The 20,646-nt window shown below is 38.4% G+C and overlaps 1 protein-coding gene and 1 long non-coding RNA gene across 2 annotated transcripts in view; both read right to left on the bottom strand.

The window, feature by feature from the left end:
- traf4a (tnf receptor-associated factor 4a) overlaps nt 1–20,646 on the bottom strand; it is a 47,932-nt gene that overhangs the window by 18,279 nt on the left and 9,007 nt on the right. The window lies entirely within an intron of this gene.
- LOC114474854 (uncharacterized) lies at nt 1,539–20,266 on the bottom strand. Its single transcript, XR_003675399.1, has 3 exons — nt 20,091–20,266; nt 9,262–9,277; nt 1,539–1,549 (listed from the first exon to the last, which is right to left on the bottom strand). It is a non-coding gene; the product is annotated as an uncharacterized LOC114474854 (long non-coding RNA).

Raw genomic sequence — 20,646 nt, 5'->3', positions numbered from 1 at the left:
CTCAACTGCCAACTTTTTGCCACTAACGCTCAATGCCAGCTTTATTATGTATCTTTGATGTAAAACCTTTAATGTTTCCCAGATAGAAAAAAATTGAACAACTTTATTATAGATAAACAAAACCTTAAATTTCACCCGGCAGCAGCCAGTTAGGCTCCAGGTCAAGCTTCTGAAAGTCCACTTATCCGGTTTCCTTACAGGAAGTTGGGAGAAAACTGGACTTGTGTTTTATCCTGGATAAAGTTACTGTAATCCTTACGATCCCTCCAGTTTATGTGCGTTAGAACTGGAGACTTCATGGTCTTAAGCCTCTCGGTTTTACAGAGGAAGAAAAAAGCAGCTTTTTCTTTCATGGATTATTAATTTTTGTTGCTGTTGAAAAGAATACTTTAAAACCAAAATGCAACAAAAAGCATAGCCAATGGTTCATTCATTCGTATATTGTAAAGGGAACTTTGAATAAAAAATTTACACTAAAATGATGCACTGTTATGACATCAACATAGATCCTGTGATGAAAAACCACAGGTAGTTTGAATTTCTCTTAAATGAGGAAAGAGACGCCACTAACAACATTTCTGTTGCAGGCAGTATTTCTAAACCAGCTACATTATGAAATAGTTTACATATCACACATCATCACAGACTTAAATGTCTCCTCGGTAAACTGCAGTTGTGGAGGATATTTCCATAACCTCACTTTCAGTGATGACTCAATTCTATTTGTCTGTAGAGGCAGAAGCAGTTCTTACACTCAGAGGTGGATCAATGACGGATCCCAAACTGCCTCCGCTGGGGATTATATTCTGTTGTTTGAATTATCATTGTGTGCTGTATATCAGGGCATTTTCCTCAGTAATGCTGTAATTTCTCATAAATGACTGTAGCTACAGTAAGGATGAGTATACTGATAATACCAATATGTTGTCCGCCCCCTGATACAAACGGCTTCCATATGGCGTCTCCTCTCTGCTCCTTCTGCACCCAGTTTCATTTATAGCCTGTTTAACACATTTTTCTAATGCAAACATATCTTTATTCTGTAAATTCTGCTTTATTAGGAGATAATGTTGGTACGGGGAGAAGGATTGATGATTAAAAAAAAAATTGTGTTATAATTTGACCGGCGCCTTGACAAAAACCTAAACATTTTTTTTTTTTTGCCAGTAAAACTGGAGCTTGAATGTGTAGCAACATTTAGATAACCTAAAGCAGGGGTGTCAAACTAATTTTAGTTTGGGGGCCAAATAGGGACCAGTTTGACCTTAAGTAGGCCACAGATTCAGAGCCAATTCAGCATTATTGTCATAAAAGTATGCAAGTATGTCAGTCCCTGCAGCATCTTCTAGAATTTCCCTGATTTTGGGACTTTGGGAAAATTTCATAGAATAATTTGAGGAAATTTTAGAAAGATTTAGAGTTTTTTCAACCATTTGAGATTAAAAATCACTGCCATCTTTGGATATAAGAACTGAAAAGCTGAGCTCTTCAAATATTGTGGGTTTTATTCAAAAGTTCTTATTTGCTGAGATATCTACAACTGATATAGCTGATCATATACATTTTTTCCTAAAAAAATGTGTACTTTCTTGAGTGGGCCGAATTTGATGTTCTATAGGGCCGGATTTAGCTCCCGGACCTTGAGTTTGACACGTGATCAAATGTCACCCAAAATCTCCTGCTATGAAATAGTGGAGCTTGGTTGTGATTGATCCACTGCTGAAGATTTTGGGAAGTTCAGCACAAGTAATGATGCCAAAATTAGGAAAACGCAATGAAAAAAAAAATTGTGCAATATTTGAAGGATAAAATCGGAGACCTGAGGTGATTTTCCAACTTTTTTTTTTTGTGTGTGTTGTGTGACCCATGAGCCCTTTTGTTCATCATCTTCTCATGTGTTGTTGTGACTCAGCTGTTTATCGACCGCAGGGGGAAGAAATGTGGGGCATGTGCAGCATGCATTTCTATGGGTGACTGCTTTGATGCACGATGGAATACATTTTTTTAATAAATATTTAATAAATGTGTCCAACCTCCACCCATTGCAATAGGCTCATGTGCCTCTATGGGCACATTTATCTCCATTTGGGCTTTAGCTGATGTCTGTGACAGGATTTCAACACGTGTTTTAGTGAAACTGCAGAACATGAGACTGAATTTACAACTTCCATGTGAAGAGACATGAAACTGCTATGACTTCCTGTCATTTATAATAAATCTTTTGATCGTGTGGCCATCTGTTTAAAACGTCTCCATGGTTTATAGCCAACTTTATTTCAGAAGGCAGAGAGATCATAGGAGGAACATTATGGTTTCTTTACAGACATTTGTGACGGGCATTGAATTTAGTTTTTCATTGTATTAACAAACTGAGACAATTCAGATTCCTAGCTTCTAGTTTCCTAGTTAAATGTTACGACATCCAGTTTTCCATCTAACATTCAGTGCGGATCTCAGCGTAGCCTGGGGTTGATGCTCATTGAGGATGTGACACCTGTAAAATACCATCTGAGTCTCCGTGCAGGTCACTAACAGCTACTGGCAGCTGTTCCATATGTTGTAACAATGGCTGACAGTCTGCAGGTCACGCTCATCAGTGAAGTGGAAATAAATCACATCAGACTCACTGTCGCACTTTTGTTAAAAAAAAAAAAAAAAAAAAAGATAAGTGGAAAATGTCATCGTTTTCCAGTTTACACAAATGTAACTTTGCTCATTCTGCAAATCTCAATTTTTCAAGCTTGCCTTTTCAGAGTGAGATGATATTTTCGTAATGCAGTAAAAAAAAAAAACTGATGCAAGTTAAAGAAAGACACTACTATAAAGTCAGAGAGAGTGTGTGAGTGGGAGGGTGTCTGGCCTCTTTTCTTGGCTGAACCCCATGTACTACAAACAGTGGACCAAGATGAGAAAAAAAACAACACTTCAAAAGTATATTTTCTACTACAATCTAACCTCTCCCACAATAACCTGAACAAAAGAACCAAGACCTGGATCCCACACAGAGACGGATCACTTTCTAAGAGCTAAACATAAGCGGCGGATCAGCACACCTGAGGCTCAGTCCGTCAGTGCTTATGTAATTTTATTTCTGTGCAGTTCACCTCAGTGCGCTGACATCGTGCAGCTTTGCATGATAAGGTATAAAATAGAAAATATTAATGCCAACATTAATGCACCAGATGACAGTTAGAACTCTGTCCTAACAAATTAGTTCACAGCATTGGAAGAAAAACTTCTTACGGTTTCAAATATGGACAAAATAACAACACATGCTCTAATAAAAAAAAGATAAAGACATATCAGTCTGTATTTTAACTCAGTCGCAAATTTTACAATAAGTAAAAAGATTAGTGAGGGATGAAAGAAGGGATGTGAAGGATCTGTTTTTTTTTTTTACAAGTAATAATAATAATAATAATGCATTGGATTTTTATATAAGGCTTTATCATAGACACTCAAAGTGCTTTACTGTTTACATTCATACTCGGCAATGTGGGTAAAGTGCCTTGCCAAAAGACACAATGACAATGACTTGGCTAAAGTGGGATTCAAACCCCAACCCTTCGATTATTGGACAACCCACTCTACCACTGAGCCACAGTTGCCCTAAGTAGTTATAATCCACTCTCACTGTCTCTCTCCATCAGAGGGATCAGGCTTTGATGAGGAGATTTTATCAGTCTGATGGTAATTCTTAAGTTTCACTAAACTTAAGAAGTAACAGAAACTTCCTTGAGGTCAGAGGAAGTTTATAATTTTAGAAAATAAAAGTCTGATTATGAGGTAAAACAATTTCCTTCCCTATTGTACAAGTTGTTCAATGTTTTAAAATTATTTTCAAATACGATATTGTTTATTGGTTTTTATTGTAATTTATTCATAGTTTGTTAAATCTTCTGGCATCTTTTGGGGTTTGTTTTGCATTTTTTCTGTGATCCACGTTGCTTAAAATCTTTGTTGTTTAGTCGTTTTTTTCCCATGAATTCTGGGTTGTTTTTTAATGATTTCTTTTTTTTTTACATTTTTGCCTTAGCTATGTTTTTATTTTTTCAATAGTTGGAACTTTGAGGTTTTGAGTTTTTATGTTAATTCCCATGTTGTTTTTTACTTAATCAGCATGTTGTGTCGCATCTTATTGTGATATTTTGTCTAAAATTTAGTCTCTAGACTCTTCGTATTGGGATATATTTCCCTTTTTAATGGGATTTGTGTTCCTTTCCTGTCATTTTTTATTTTATCTTTTTGCTGTTGTTCTTTCTTTGTTCTGATTTATATTTCTTTGTTTCCATCACTGTATTTGCTGTTGTTTTTTTAACCTGTAAAGTGAGTTTCTTGAAAAGCATTTTTAAATAAAATGTATTATTATTATTATTATTATTACTTTGTTGTTCCCACAACACTTGATCTGAGAGACACTATCAGACAACTAATTTATAGAAAGTTTTTTGTAACATAAAGAATAACAATTTAAAGCTTCAGTTTAGCATCTAAACTAAATCAGAGCTAAATAGTAGCTGTAGTATACATATTTTTTTTAGTATAGACGTCTTGTTTCTTGTATATTTATGGTCCCACATGAAGCCAAGAGGCAAGAAAATTATTTTAAAATGCATAGGATTATAGAGTCTTCAGTTCATAGTGGCCTTTAAACCAATAAAACCAACAAAAAGGCATATATAATGAGATGCTGGAGGATCTTGTGTTTTCCTGGTCGATTTCATCCCTCAGATTATACGCTGTGTGCAGGAGGTTGAGAAAAATCAATCCACTTTCATTAACTGCTGCTGATCTGGGTGAGGGTGGGGTGGGGATGGGGGGGGAGGGGGGTGCGCAGAGACAAAGAGTGAAGGAAAAAGTCCCATCAATCGTAGCGGGTAGTGGAAGCTGAGGGTGCAGTCAGTCACCCTCACCCACACAGCAACGGGAGGAAGAAGAAAAAAAGGCAGAGACCATGATGGAGGCGAGGAGTGAGAGCATGAAAGCGGAGAGCTTGAAAGGGGACGCGTTACGTTTGATCCCACTGAAGGGCGGTTTGAGGAGAGGAGGGGCGAGTGGAAGGCTAAGAAATCGATGGGAATCATGAGCTGAAACATGTCGCAGAAACTGATCCTGTGCGAGTAGAAAATATCTAACAGCCTCAAGTCAAGGTCGCGATCGATGCTCTTCCATTTTACGACTCTGTGTCACACATTTGTGAAATTTAACTGATCAGAAAAAGGAGAGATTGGCTGTTTTGCTCTCCAACAAATGGGGGCATGGCTATAAACGTACTCGCAACACGTGCAAGTTTGAGCTGTTTTGAATCACAGATGGCTGATGGTCTAATTTTAGCTCAGCTTCAGAGGAAAGATTTCTGCTCAAACGGGTGATCTGCAGCGACGGCGGCCCCGGCTTCAAGGAGCTGCAGAGCTAACGTGCTAATCTTGTGAGGACGCAGACAGTGTGAGACTGAAGGGGGGTTTGTACGCCTTGTACCTGAATGCCTCCCCCTCCAACAGAGGCTGCACAAGCAGTCGCCTACTTTTTCCCTTTTCAAACGGCATTAATGAATCAGCGATTGCAGCCACTGTCGTTGCAGAGCACAGCATGAAATTGCAGCACTAATGCAGATTAAGCGCGGAGGCAGCAGCGCGCCTCCAGCTATTGTACAAGCTGTCTGTCAACATAAAAAGTACTGGGATGCTTCGCGTTTCCATCAGCTTGTTAAACTGGCACAAAAAAGAAGTGTCACTCAGAATAAAAGACAACGGCTCATCTGCAGGTGTTTAGATTAGCTAGATGTTGTTTCTGAGCACAGCGGCATTATGGGAAACCTGCTGTTGGAGGATAAATATCACACCTGTGGGTTAAAAATAAAGCTATCAGCAGCTAGCTAGGTTTAGAATCAGGAACCTAAACAGGAAAAGCAACTCGACTGTCAGTAGATCTTAGTAAGTGGACAAACTCAGGTTTCGTTCAGTGTTTCTCAAATGGGGGTACGCAATCATTACAGTGGGTACTTGAGAGAGGGAGGGATTGGAAAATCAACAAATGAAAACATTAAACATATGGGGGTTTGGTTAAAAATTCTCATCATAATAATGATATTGATTAGAACATGAACTGAAAATACAAGAGTCAGTCTTGGTCACACAACAGCCTGGAGTCAAGATGACCAAAATGATGAAAACTATAGAAATAAATCTATTCAGGAGGCACTAAACACTGTTTCATTCCACTAATTTATAACATGAGATTCTTTAAATTGTGTGTTATCACTCATTCATTCCATCAATGTGCTCTATAGGGGTACTTGGATTCAGAAACAAGAGAAAGGGGGTACTTGAGCCTAAAAAGTTTGAGAACCACTGTATTAGAATGTGCTTGTTTGATATTTAAAGTAAAATCATTGTCATTCAGAATTAATAGGCTAAGTTTAGCCAGCAAGAAAAAAATGATGTGAAGCAAACAATTTATTTTTAGAGGTGAAATACCTTTAAATGTAATAATATAAGAACATATGGATACTTTTCTGCGAGTCACTGGTTTGTTTTGGCTAAGACCAAAGCAAAAAATAAATAAAAACGTAAATAACTCTATATTGTTGTATGTATCCATTATCTATATTGTGATCTCAATGTGCATTAAATTTAGGGCTGAATGATTTAGAAAATAATCTAATTGTGATTTTTTTTCCCCTCAATATTCCGATTTAATATGCAATTATTTTTTCAAGGGCCTCTTGTCATGTATTTTTCAATGAACACAACAAATGAATCAATCTGTTTCATAATGCACAATTTCAGATTTATTTAAACTAAAATAAAATTAATTTTAAAGCACAGATTGCAACAATAAAGCAAACAAATCTGTGGCTTCACCTCTTCAACATACCTAACTACCTTCACGTTTCATGAAACATGTAAACGTGTGGACTGCACTTCTTAAACACTCTCTGAACTTAACAGGACAGCAAAAGACAGGACAAGAAAAAATAAATAAAGAATTGCAGCCTCTGTGACTAGAAAATCGCATTTTATGATATCGCGATAATATCGCAAATTGAATTAATCGTTCAGCCTTAATTAAGTTCATATCTATAGATTACAAAGGCAACAACCTCTAGTGGACAGAGATCTGGAAAGCATTGAGCCAAACATCTGAAACAACTGTATTACTTTTACGGGTTTTCCTTTGTTTGGTTTTTGTAAATAAGCTTTTGAATAAAAAATCTACAGCTAATCATGTTGGCAAACATGCTTGAAAATCTGATGAGAACCTAAAGCACAAAAGTTGAGAAACAGAATGCATGTGCAGTCTAAAGTCAATAAGATCTGTGGCCAGTGGACGCTGCAGTTCTTCTTACCAACACTAAAACTCACTGGTTTAATCTACACTGCAGCTTTTTAAGAAAGGTTTGCTGTCACGTTATCTCTGCTTCTTCCTCTGGGAAACTGAGCTGCCATTAAAACATGATCAGTGTCTGTACAGACTTCAGATTATCTCTAGTTGTGGTTGGAGTTGAACGCTCAGAATATCCACAGATAAGCATTAAGGGTAATACAGATAATACATTTCACAGTGAGAACACTCTCTGATGATAAAACTTAAAACTTTTATTTACTGTAATTGATCTGCCAGGAAAGAAAAGAGCAGAGTAACATCTACAGTTCACCTGCCACATTCTCACTATTCAGCACCGATGTTTAAAAGGATGAGTCACTGTTTGGAACCCAATTTTTGTGATTTAAAAAGCTCATTTATAGACTTGAGTCTCGAAGCCAAAGCCTGCGGCAGACAAAGAACTTTGCCGTTTTTGATGCGTTACCCTCGGGGGAGAAACCGCCTGTGAGAAACATGAATCAAGCAAGTCGAAAACAAGCTAAGAAGGAGGAGGAGGAGGAGGAGGAACACCAGCAGCTGCATTCACACTGAAACACGCCAATCACACAAACATCAGCATCACATCCCCCAGTGGATGATGTCACAGCATTTCTGTCTGGCGAGTAGACGCAACAGGTGGGTGGAAGAGCTAATTCTGCCCCCAATCACCACCAACAACATCCTGAAGACTTTTAATTAACCAGTGGGACAGAAAGGTAAGTCCATTCAAACAATCTGCATTCAACCACAACATTTAACTCTTTTATTCAGATCAATCGAGGCTTTTTCAGTTGATTCGCCAGCTTTGAAAGTTATGAAAGCATTTTAAGTGAGAAAGTGACCAAGTAGAACAGGGATGAAAAACTCATTTTAGTTCTGGGGCAAAATACAGATCAGTTCAATCATAAGTGGGACGCAGGTTTTAGGTGGAAAAATGAACAATTTCAACAACAATATACCCAAGTTTACACTGACAGTTATACAGTAAACAAAGTATGGAAATCATCAACAATATTTAAGCAACAAGTGTTGGATCCTTAAATGTTCTTTGATTTAATTAATTTTTGACCAATTTTTTATTTATTTTGGGGAGATTTTGTGGAATAATTTGAGAAAAATTGCAGGATTTTGGACACATTTAGAGTTCTTTAAACCAAGAACAAATACTTAATATCTCTTTTGACAAGCATGCTGTAAAATGAATGTTGCAAGAAAAAATATATGGATCTATGTTTTTAAAAATATCATATAGATATGTGTATGTTTTCAACAGCTATTTTTGAAAAACTAAAATTTCGGAGACCCTCAATTGTGCTACTGACAAAACTTCAGGTTAACTTAAATACAAGAGCCATATTTACAAAAGCGTTAAAAAATGAATGGAAGACAATAAGAGATGCTTTTGTTTTGAAAAGAGGATGTTTGATATTTAGCTTGAAGCTGGTCCCAGGACCATTTTACATTCGGCTTGTAATGCATCATGGGGCGGTTGAGTATGACTACTGCGCTCACTGTGCAAACAGTACTTCAAAAATATCCCGATATAGTATAAATCTGGCTATTTATCACATACTATCTAATGTGAACGCACTGACGTCAGACTTAGTATAAGTAGTACATTAGTATCCCATTTCGAACACAGCCACTGTATTATTTGGTGTAACTACTGTAACGTAACAAAGTGTTTGTACTTTGTGATTCCATATTTCACTGTAATCATGGACTTTCTCTGCAATCTCTTTCTCATAGATAAGAAGATCATAACTTTCACACACACTCGTGACCAGCTATGTGTGAGTCAAGATAGCAGGTGTGGGTAAACCATAATCAACTTTTACAGTGTGACCAAGTGATGGCCAGAACATCCTTCCAACCATTGGAAAAAAACCGCCCCACTGCCACAGACTTTATTCTGCTTGACATGCACGACTCCCAGCTGCAGGATCATTGGTTCCCTGGGTTGTTTTTTTTTTTAGATGTAGACACAATGAAACAAATTCTGGAAATAAATGCTGTGAAGTTGAATCTCCTGAACTTTGTGGTGAAGGTACTGGGGACGGCGCAGTCCCCAGGCGGGGTAATGACTCGGATATTCGCTTGTCAGAGCGTGTGACCCGGCACGCTGCGATTCACTGCCATCTCTGGAGGCACTAGCGAGAGTCGAGATGTGTCCTGCATCATTTCTGTTTCTCTCAGGCAGAAAAACTTCTCCTCTTAGCCACCTTTCTCTGGGCTCTCGAGATGTTCAGACGACAGTGGTGGGGCTGCATCACTTGGATCTCAGATTTCCTGAGTGGATTCAGGCCTGAGAGTTAAACATTAACTGGGAGGAATGGGGAGAACTTTTAAAGTAAACTTTTTGTGCAAATACACACAAAAAAAATAGACAAAAAGAGGCTGTGATCACACCTCAGCTCCTTATCTGCCTCCATTTGTGACATCTAGATGTTGTGTCTTGACAGGCGGTCTGCACGTGCATTGCCGTCCACCCCAGAGCGTCACTCCTCTGCAGTCTGGATGCAGCTTCTTTGTTCAGCGAGGCAAAGCGTGGATGTAAAAGTGCCTCCTTTGTTTGAAAAACACCTCTCCTGCTTTGTTGAAATGCGGAGCCTGCTGCCGTTGCCGGGAGCAACAATGAGATGCATGTCGAGATTTTCCAATGCATGAAAAAGCAGCACTTGTCAATAAATGTCACTACTTTTTTAGGGATAAAGTATTTTACAGTGAAATAAAACTTGATAAACTCAGAAAAACTTCAGCATTTGAATCAAATACACAGATGTTGATCTGTTTCAAACTAATGTAAACCAGCTTTATTTGTTTTTGTCTCATTGGACCTAAATGCTTCTGGCCTCTTTCTCATTATATAAGATCGCAGATCCCCCCCACCCCCCCACCCGCTGTCATGCTGGTTACACAGTGGAGGAAAGGGAGAATCATAAGGACCATCTCCATCCTTCTCCTTTTTTAATTGTGAATCTGATAAGAATCATTAAACACGGGATGTGATGTTAATGTAACATTAATGTAACACCCCTTAGTAACATGAGGTTTACCATTTGAGAGTGGTGTGGGAGCTGTGTCTCAAATATGGAAAGGATGTACAGTAAATTTAGGACGAATCATCATCAGTAGTGTTTCTCTGAATCAAGGGGTGTTTTGGTGTTTTTGACACAAGACACCCTCATCAAAGGTGGCCAGCTACAGGGTGATCAAGCCTGAGCTTGCGTTCCATAACCATTTCCCACCCAGCTAAATGGTGCATGGGATTGCAATGGATTATTGGGTTTTCTAGGGCACCAATTCCAGAATGTTCCTGCAACTTAGTTTCAATATGTGAATGAATAATTTCTGTTTTCCATCTGCTTCTGCAAATATTTTCTAAATTTTTATGCTTAGTATAAATGTTTTATTGGTGCATTGATCCATATCTGTAGTTATACACGTTTGTAATGATACAACGTGAATAATAGTTCATTTTACAGATTTATTTCACAGACTTCCAAGTTATGGCACCCTAGTTTGAGAACCAGCAGTCTAGAGCTGTGGTTTTCAAATTTTTATGGCTCAAGTACCCCCTTTCTCTATCTCCTGAACCCCACTTTTGCTCAGAATTCTATGAAAAAATAACTTTAGGGCATAATGTTGGGATGAATGAGTGAAAACACACAGTATAAATTTCATAATTTTGTAAATAAGTGGAATGAAACAGTATTTAGTATTTAGATTCAATTCTATCGTTTACGGTCATTTCCTGCATGATGTTCAGTTCATGTTCTCATCAGAATCATTTCTAGCATCATTTTTTGTGCTTTTTTTTGGGGACATTTTGTTGTTGTTTTGTGAGTTGCTGGTAATATTTAGTATAATTATCATTTTTAACTAAACACAAGCAATGTCTCTTGGGGATAATAAAGCATTTCTGATTCTGATAAACATTCTAAAACCCCATATTTTTAATGCTTTCATTTGTTAATTTTTCCCTCTCTCTCTCTCAAGTACCCCTTGTAGTACCATCGCGTACCCCCATTTGAGAACCACTAGTCTAGAGAACAAGCGCTCGTTCTCTATGATGCACCTGATGGCTCTTCTAAAGCGTTCCGTTCATGTAGAGGAAGAAGGAGGAGACTCAGGGAATCAAGGCTCTGTTGATATCTTTGAAAATGAGCTGCAAGTGAGATTGAGTGGGACAACAGACTCATTGAGCTGTTTGGTTAAAGGAAGGCCTCAGTAAACACTGCAGGTGGGTGTGTGTGGGGTGGGGTGGTTTGCATTTGCAGGAAGGAAGGAAGGAAGAAAAAAAAGCTGAGGGGCAACCGGGCTGTGACCTTAACATTGACGGAAGCCCCCGAGGAATAAATGACAATAATTCAGAGCGAGAGGCTAAACTGCTCCAACGACACCTGTTGGACTCACAGAGGAGCCTTTGACTCCCGACAGGTGCCTAGACAGGCATAACACCCACTTCCTCTCGCTCCTTCACCCCAGCTGCTCTGCTTACAGAGCTCGGATACAGATTCATCAACAGCTTCCTGTCAGCGCCAAAAAAAAAAACGCTAACTGTGAATAACAGACAAACCTTTAAACACCAGTGAAAAGCTTCAAATTAGCAGCACAACAAACTCAACAACTAGGAAGCTTAACAGATTCAGGGTTTAAAACCATAAGTGTTCAGCCCATATTATATCTTTCCTATCTGTTGTATATGAATAACATACTCACTCATAATAAATCTGTCTAAACATGTACATTTGTATTTTCAATCTCACGTTTGAAAAGAAAACATTATTTATTGGCAGTGGCTATCCGTACGGTTGCAGTATCAATATACCGACATTCAAGCCGTACACAGCGCCCCTCAATGGCCAGTTTAGGTCATGTGACTAAGACTAAACCTAACCGTAAACCTAACCCTTGTTGCAATATAGGGTTATAACCTAACTCTAATGCTAACAGTAACCATAAGACGATACGTACGTGTACTTTGGTAAATGTACCAATAGCACCGATGGTTGTCCGTACGGCAACCGTACCAATAGACACTTTCTTATTTATTTCAGCGTAATTGGCTACACGCACAATATGGCGTCCAATTACTTCCGGTCATAGTTTGTGAGGGCGCTGACTTCCGGTCCATAGTTGTTGTAACGAAGCCAGTGAGCGGAGGGGAAAATGAGCACGTTCGGCGATTGGTCTATCAAAGGGTTAGAGGTTCAGCATTACACTGTTGTGTACCTAGATCTACATTTTCTTCACTGTATAATTCCTGTATTAGCTTCCACTGCTTCCCTGCTGATAATGCAGCACGTCAGCAATGGATAACCAAAATCCGGACGGATAACTTCACTCCAAGTAGGAACACAAGAGTGTGTATCCAGCATTTATTACCTAGTGATATTGTGCTCACGCCAAATTGAAAACGAGGACTTGCGGAGACGATTTGAGCTGGCTCTGAGTCAAATAGAGCGGCTGCAGCTCAACTCAGATGACCAAGATCATCATTATACCAGGTGAGTTAGCATTTTATGTTCTATATTTCATTTTAGTAACAGGTGCATGTAGTATTACTAGTTAAAACTGCAGTGTGTGAATTTTGTGAGGCGCGCCACACTCCCTCCTCCCCTCCTGAACGAAACTCAAGTGCACGCGCACACTGTGGACAGACTAGTGAAAATTATAGGAACTTTATCTTGTGCTATTGGATAGTTTTCTGATGTTTTAGGGACACGAAAGCATGCATCACTCACTGCTGTGAGGACAGTAAGAGGCTAGCCACCGTTGCTCACACACACTGTCCAGACCGTAGATGTTTTAAATAAGCTATTTATTCCGTCTGTTTCCACTCTCTCTCTCTCTGACTTGGGGCGGACTGCGCTGACTGAAAGCGTTTCAACTAATACAATACAAAAAAACGTGCATCATGTTTAGATTTTGTTGGAAGCTTGACGCGCTTAGAGCTAAGTTGCTCGACAGCTCCATAAACATTCTGGGCTGCTGGCGTAGAAGAGCCGTCACATACTGAACTGTCAAAAACACAAAACGTCATATGGGGCACAGTGCAGCGAGAGCTGTCAGGGACTCGTTATAGGACCAGAAGTGTTGTGCCCCACACCATCGAATGCGTCAACAGTCGTCCTTTGCACTTCAAGCTGCCCATTAATGGAATGTATTACCTCTAAAATATTTGGCACACTCCCACATATAATTAATTTAAAACCCAGCTAAGAAAATGGTTTTTGAGTAGTCAGGTGAATTATAAAGTTTTATGAATGTTTTTATGCTGTTTTAGAATGTACTTATCGTGACAGTACTAATGTTGATATATATTGTTTTAAGGTTGACTTTTAACAGATAAAAGAATAACCATTAAGCTAACTCTGGTACATGTTAATAAATGTACATTGTCCCTGTCAGATAAAAAAAAAATCATGTCAGCTGGAAAAGCTCCAGCAATCTCTGCACATATAAGCACGCACAGATATCGGTATCGTCATATTGATGAAATAACTGATAATTGTTGCTGTCAGCAAAGGCAAACGATATACAACCAAATGGAAAATAAAATTACAGACTGCAGACATTCAATCAAGGTACGAGTATTTTTAATTTTAGTTGCATTCATTAAAAACAAGTAGAATGATGTGCTTTTAATTACTAATATCTAAGCTGTGCGTTGGTGGACTGGGAGTTAAAGCACATGCTGACTTAGATGAAATTCCTTCAAGCAGCTCTGGAGACATCATGTCAAAAATAATGAAACTGACGTCCTGACAACTTCATGCCTCTGGCCTTCAGCCGTCACCAGGCAGAGAGGATGCCTCCACTGTCACACAACTAAATACTTAAAAAAAAAAAGCCCTGATAAAAAGGTTAGTGAGAAAGTGTTCTCGTCGAGCCGTCCTTCGACTAGTTATCTGCGATTTGTCGTCTGACTGCTCACTCCAGATGTCGTTGTTTTAGGAAATCAGGGAATCGCGGAGCTGGAATAATCAGTGTGAGAGTGTGAACACGTGTGTGTCTGTGTCTGCTCAGTGACCTGTGCAAACACTTCGGTCCATGAGGAGAAGTGGGAATAGGAGGGAGTCAATTAACCCACAGCGTAGACAGATGGAGGCAGACTGAGAAGATGCTGAAATCAATCATTAAATCTCTCATTACTGACATTAACAAACCCACAACACGTACATGTTGTGATTATGGGGATGTGCATTTGGACTGCCTCATATAGCATGAGTAGTACCAGGGCACGTGTGCGCACAATGGCCATGCTTAGTGTGATCTGGGCCAGCTGGCTTTGGTCCAGCACTGCCTGGTCCCAGCATGCTGGCTGTGTGCGGGCAAGGAGCTGCGCTGCATAGCTGGGATGTTTTCAGGCTTTGTTGGTTTGAAAAAAGCAGCCGGATCAGTTTTTAAAGGAGCTCCAATAAACGGGACAAGTCCAGACATGCTTAGTTATGACTAAGCTGTGCACAAAACAAAAGCTGTCAGTTTACATCTAGGGCAAAACAAAACAAACACAGACACAGAAAGTTAGCACTTCACAGGATGGAAAACGCATCTGATGAAGGTGGAAACATGATGACAGCAGCGTGAAGGTGAGAGAAAACGACCCAAACACAGAGTTCGCTCAGTGCACACACACAGTGCACGTGGTCACAGAGTCTGTGCTGCATGTGGAGCTCCTAAACTACAACAGAACAGACATGTCCTTATGTCCATGCACACTTTTCCACTCTCATCACTCAACAACTGCATTTACTTCACTGTAGAAATAAAGAACCATGGTCTAGAGCAGTGGTTCTCAACTGGTGGGTCAAGACCCAAAAGTGGGTCACGGACCTGTATTAGGTGGGTCACATGCTGCTGGTCAAAAATTAATAAATACTTAATGTCTCATCTTAAACTTGTCTTTTATTTTGAAAGAAACTTTTCTTTTGACAAGCATGCTGTGAAATGCATGTTGCACAGGAAAAAATATAGACTTATGTTTTTAAAAATAATATATGTGTGTGCGTGTTTTCAACAGCTATTTATGAAAAACTAAATTTGGTTGGTTGAATTTTAAAACAAAAAAAAAGTGGCCGTCGTCATTTAACGACCGTAGCAAAATGTGGGTCTCAGCAGTGGTTCTCAAACTTTTTTGGCTCAAGTCCCCCCCTCAAAAGGTGAACATATTAATGCAATGAATGAGCGTTAACACATTTTAAAGAATCTCATTTTGTAAATAGATGGAATTAAACAGTATTTAGTGCCTCCTGAATAGATTTTCTATAGTTTTTAATCATTTCCAGTCATCATACCCTGGTGTGGGACCAAGACTGACCATTTTCAGTTCATGTTCTAATCAAGATCCTTTCTATCATTATTTTGTGTATTTTGGTGTCATTTTGTGTACTTTGTTGTTGTTGTTTGTCTGTTCTTTTTATTATTCAGTATAATTTTCTCTTATTTATGTTGTCATTTTTGTGTGTTGTTGATTGATATTATTTAAATGATTCTCTTTGAATATGTGTTTCTGGTCTCGTTTGGTTGTTTCTTTATGTCAGTTTGGATGTTTCTCTTTTATTTTTGTGTGTTTTGTGGTGATTGTGTGTATTTTTCTCTCATTTAGTGTCTTTGTGGTCATTTTGTTGGTAATAAGTATGTTTTTCTTTTAGTGTGTGTGTTTTTGGTAATATTACAGACATGTTTAACTACATATTGGGACCAATGCACCAATAAAACATTCGTACTAAGCATGGAGATTTGGACACTATTTGCAAAAGCAGACGAAAAACAGAAGTAATCGCATTCACATATAGAAAGTTGCAGGAATATTCTGAAATTGATAATTTAGAAAACCCAATAATCCCATGCTAACAATTTAGCTGCAGATAGAAGAGAGTTGGAAACAGTTATGGGACGTAAACTCAGGCTTGATCCTCCTGTTGCTAGCCACCTTTGATGATGGTGTCTAGTGTTTAAAAAAAAAGGCAGAAACACCCCCTAATTCAAAGGAACGCTACTAATGATACGTTCCAAAATGTACACAGCTTAAAACCAACACTTTAAAACTCTTAAGAAATGTACATAGTCATTGACACCAGTTTCATGATAAATGCTTTTTTAACTAAAGACTAAATCTTTGAGATTGGCTTTAAGCCGATACTCATTTATCTTCATCGTGTAGACATAGGATCAATACAATTCTTATCTGTAAATGATTTTCCTGTGTGAAACACGACAGTAAATACTAAAAGAATCAAACATGTTGAGTGAGTTGTTAAATATTTGGTTAAATCAAGCCAAAAATTATCACGAGAGAGCAAATTACAAGCAACTCTATTGAGTTCAAAGTGCTGCCAAGGCTTAATCTTTATCTTTTTAAAGGTATAATTCATTCAAAGTCTGACCTACTGACAGCTCCATGCACAGTGTGAAGTTAAACAGTCCCTCAGGTAATTTGAGGTTGTTCTCCGAGAGCCGTTCAGGTGTTGAGTCACTTTCTCTGAGCCACAAATGACTCTCATCTAAGTGTTTACACACCACAAACAGCCTTCAGACAACTCTGTGGTCAAACAGACAAACCTCCCACACCACCATCCTCAAATCACGGTTTTAAGGCCCCATGATTGGCTGAAGATGTTTAAAGTTTTGTGCCATTAAAGCATGCATCTTCTTCACAATCATGCACATCGTACATGTTCTCCTCCCTATGTGTGTGTGTGTGTGTGTGTGTGTCCCTCTGTGAGCCTCTGCAGCTGTGAGAAACAACGCCGGCCACTTTCTCTCAGCTTCGTCATCATCACAGCTGCCATGATCTGCAAATCCTCGCAGCTTCCTCCCATGAGGCGCTCGTCTAATCTTAAAACAGGCCGGCTGACATCTGTCCGTCAGCATCTCTGTGGAGCAACAGACACAACCAGCACAACAGGAGGAGGTTTATGAAGGAAAACCTTCTCACTGAAGAAATATTGGCTTCTTGAAGAACTTTTTAAAGAACTCGTCCCTTTGCAGTACACTTCACATCACAGCCAAGGCATATACAGCATGTAACAGCACAATAAGCTTCATTGGTATTATCTTCAGTAAAAGAAATAAATAAATATTTTATTATTGTTCTGCTTAAGCATTAACAATTGCTATTTGCACAATTGCAACAGAAATGCCCTTATATCTCAACGATGCTGTGAGTGGAGCTCAACTGACAATGTTTTTATATTTGTTGCTCCCTCCGTCTTTTTATTCTGGTAATAAACATAATCCACGTTGAACCTTGGAGCTCTCATTTGTTGAATAGATTCAAAGTCCATTACTGTGAAGTTAAGTTCATGTTCATTTAGTAACTCACTGACTTTTTCGTGAATTAAAAAATTTTTAAGTGACAATAACTAGACTATTTTTATTTTTATTTTTTTACAATAACTCGATCAAAATATATTGATTTTTCATCAACTAATAAAAACTAAACTATATTGTTGTCATGGAATGAAAAACGTAACCTTTACTGAAAAGGGTAAAACAGTGATTCTTCTTCTTAAAAATGTACTTAATAGAAACATAAAATGGGCAATCACATATTTTAAGAGTATTAATAAAGTTCTTTGAGTTGCAATGAAAAAAAATTATTTTTATTTTTCACGCTCAAGATTCAGCAACATTTTTGCCCCCAGTTAAGAAACAACTGCCATATTAGGTTGATAATTGTGGCAAAACAATGGTGGAGGTTTTATTTATTAATGTATTCTTTTTTTTTTTGTTTTATTTTGGGTTTTAAAAGGAATGGTCTGAATCCTCCCAATCAGGTGATATTACGGAAAATCATGGGGACAAACTTAAACAAAAATGGAGTCAATGGTATCTTTAAAAAATGCATTAACTCTTATGTTTTACATTATATTTGACTATATCTCTAACACATTTAGTCGACTACAATCATCATTTATAAAACTAGAATATATACCTGAAAAGGTCCTGATGACAACATTTTGACAAAAACTAAATCAAAATTTGCTGATTAAACTATGTCTGCGTTCAGCATTCCTCTCTCTCTTACAGGTACTGAGGACGATCACAGAGCACAGGCTGTTCTTCTCACAGACAAACGTCACTCTATCCTACACTATCATCTTAGCATCGAAGTGTTAAAGTTTCCGTCTCCGTCACCCTCAGAGCGACTGATTGAGACGCCTTTAAGAAACTCTGAAGAGCAAAGCAGAGGCTTGAAGGCTCCCTCTCTCCTCAGCACAACCGTACTCTCTGTGACTAAAGGACAGCGAGCTGCGCTGTGCTGTGGCGCCTCCTTGAACTCTCCGGATCTGGAGCCAGGATGTCCTCGGACACCTGCAGAGGACCGTAAAAGTCCCTGTGATGGCACAGAAAGATGAACGAGCAGCCATTCATCAGCCATCCGTGGCTTTGCTCCCATTCACGTACAGAAACCCAGTGAGAAACAAAAGCCCCAGCTGCCTCCAGTGCACCAAAGCAACACATTGCTCCATTTAGGCCATAAAGAAACGCTCCCATACAGCACCCTGTACATCTGTGCACGCCTGTGTGCACGGAAACAAGTGTATCCATCGCGTGCGTAGAGGAGCGTCTCATTTATGCAGATGACCATGTGCTAAATGAGCCAAATGCATCTCAGATTGATGTGATCTTCAGTGATTCTCATCAAATACAACCTTTACAGAGTTTAATTAACCATGCAAGTGTAAATTATTTCAAAATAAATACTACAATCTTTATTGGAAAGTGATAATCAGAAGATAGAGTAGTTTGACTTGCTGGAGGATTCAAAGTTTCAATAATTCAAAGAGTTTGATGGTACTACATCTTCAGGTCATTCTGTATTGATGTGTAGGAAGTGTTAATAATCCAGTTTCTCATCACCCAACGGTGCAAAACCATTTTAATCACAGTTTGCATGTTCTCACTCATTATGTTTGTGACTTTGTCCATGGTAATTTGTTTTGTCTCTACTGTCCAAAAACCTGCACTTTCGACTAAAATGTACATCTATATTCACCGCGCGTGTGATCGTCCCTTTATGTTTAGGTCGAGGTTACTCGCATCAGGATAAGCATCGATAGAAGATGAATGAGTGAATAGTGTGATAGACCAGCAGCTGTTTACCTTACATACACTACCTGATATTTAAAATAAAGAAAATAGCAGGGAAAGATACCATCAAAATTCCATCAAGTCAAATCCTGCTTGGACAAGTTTTAAGACAGTTTTTAAAGAAACCTTCAACATTCTTCAGATGTTTTAAATGCTTGCTTTATATACATGGAGGATGCTGTAAAAAAAAAAAAAAAAAAAAAAGAAGCCAAATATGGACCAGTGTTAATTCCAGTGGGCCGCAGGTTGGGCAAAAACAGCAATTTAAACATAATTTTCGCCCTAGTTTTCAATATCAGACCCTTCTGGATCTTCACTTCAAAATTTATTAATTTTATAACAGATTTTGTGGAATTGACAGTGAGAAATTGCAAGATTTATGAAAAAAATTGAGTCTTCCTTTTACAATTTGTAATTAAAAATGGCCGTTCATGAGATATAAATAAAGAAAAACTGTAAACCCCAAAAAATATTGTGGAGTTTCATTATATTTGTGAATTTCATTATTTGGTCTTTTACATAATAACAATAACACGTTTTCTCTGTCATTTTTACTGTTTCCTGCGGGCCGGATTTGATGCTCTAAAGGGCTGGATTTGGTCAACGGGCCTCAACTTTGACACATGTGCTCTATAACAGTGATTCTCAACTGGTGGGTCGGGACCCAAAATTTGGTCACGAACCTATACTGGGTGTGTTGCGAACAGCTTGTCAAAAATGAATAAACACTTATTGTCTCTCATGTTGGACTGGTCTTTTATTTTGAAAGAAATATTTCTTTTGACAGGCATGCTGTGAAATACATGTTGCACAGGAAAATGCATAGATTTATGTTTTTTAAAAAAGATTACATATGCGTGTTTTCAACAGTTATTTTTGAAAATCAAAATTTAGTTCGTTTGAATTCTAAAAAAGTGGGTCACGATTAAATGACTCTGGGAAAATGTGGGTCTCAGGGTGAAACCAGTAGAGAATCCCTCCTATAATGGGCTGAATTTGGCCCATGGGCCTCGAGTTTGACACATGTATAACCTCTATTCATTTATTATAAATCTTTAAGTCTTACAGTCTGGCTGGTTAATACTTGTTTTTCAGCACAGATCTGCTTTTGTATCTGTAAAGAAACTTTATATGAAGTGACTTAAACAGCTTTCTTCCATGCACTAAACAACCCACGCA

Source organism: Gouania willdenowi, chromosome 13 (assembly GCF_900634775.1).
Source record: "Gouania willdenowi chromosome 13, fGouWil2.1, whole genome shotgun sequence".
Classification (NCBI taxonomy): Eukaryota; Metazoa; Chordata; class Actinopteri; order Blenniiformes; family Gobiesocidae; genus Gouania; species Gouania willdenowi.
Note: the sequence above shows the minus strand (reverse complement) of the source record. Positions and strands in the feature narration are given on the sequence as shown.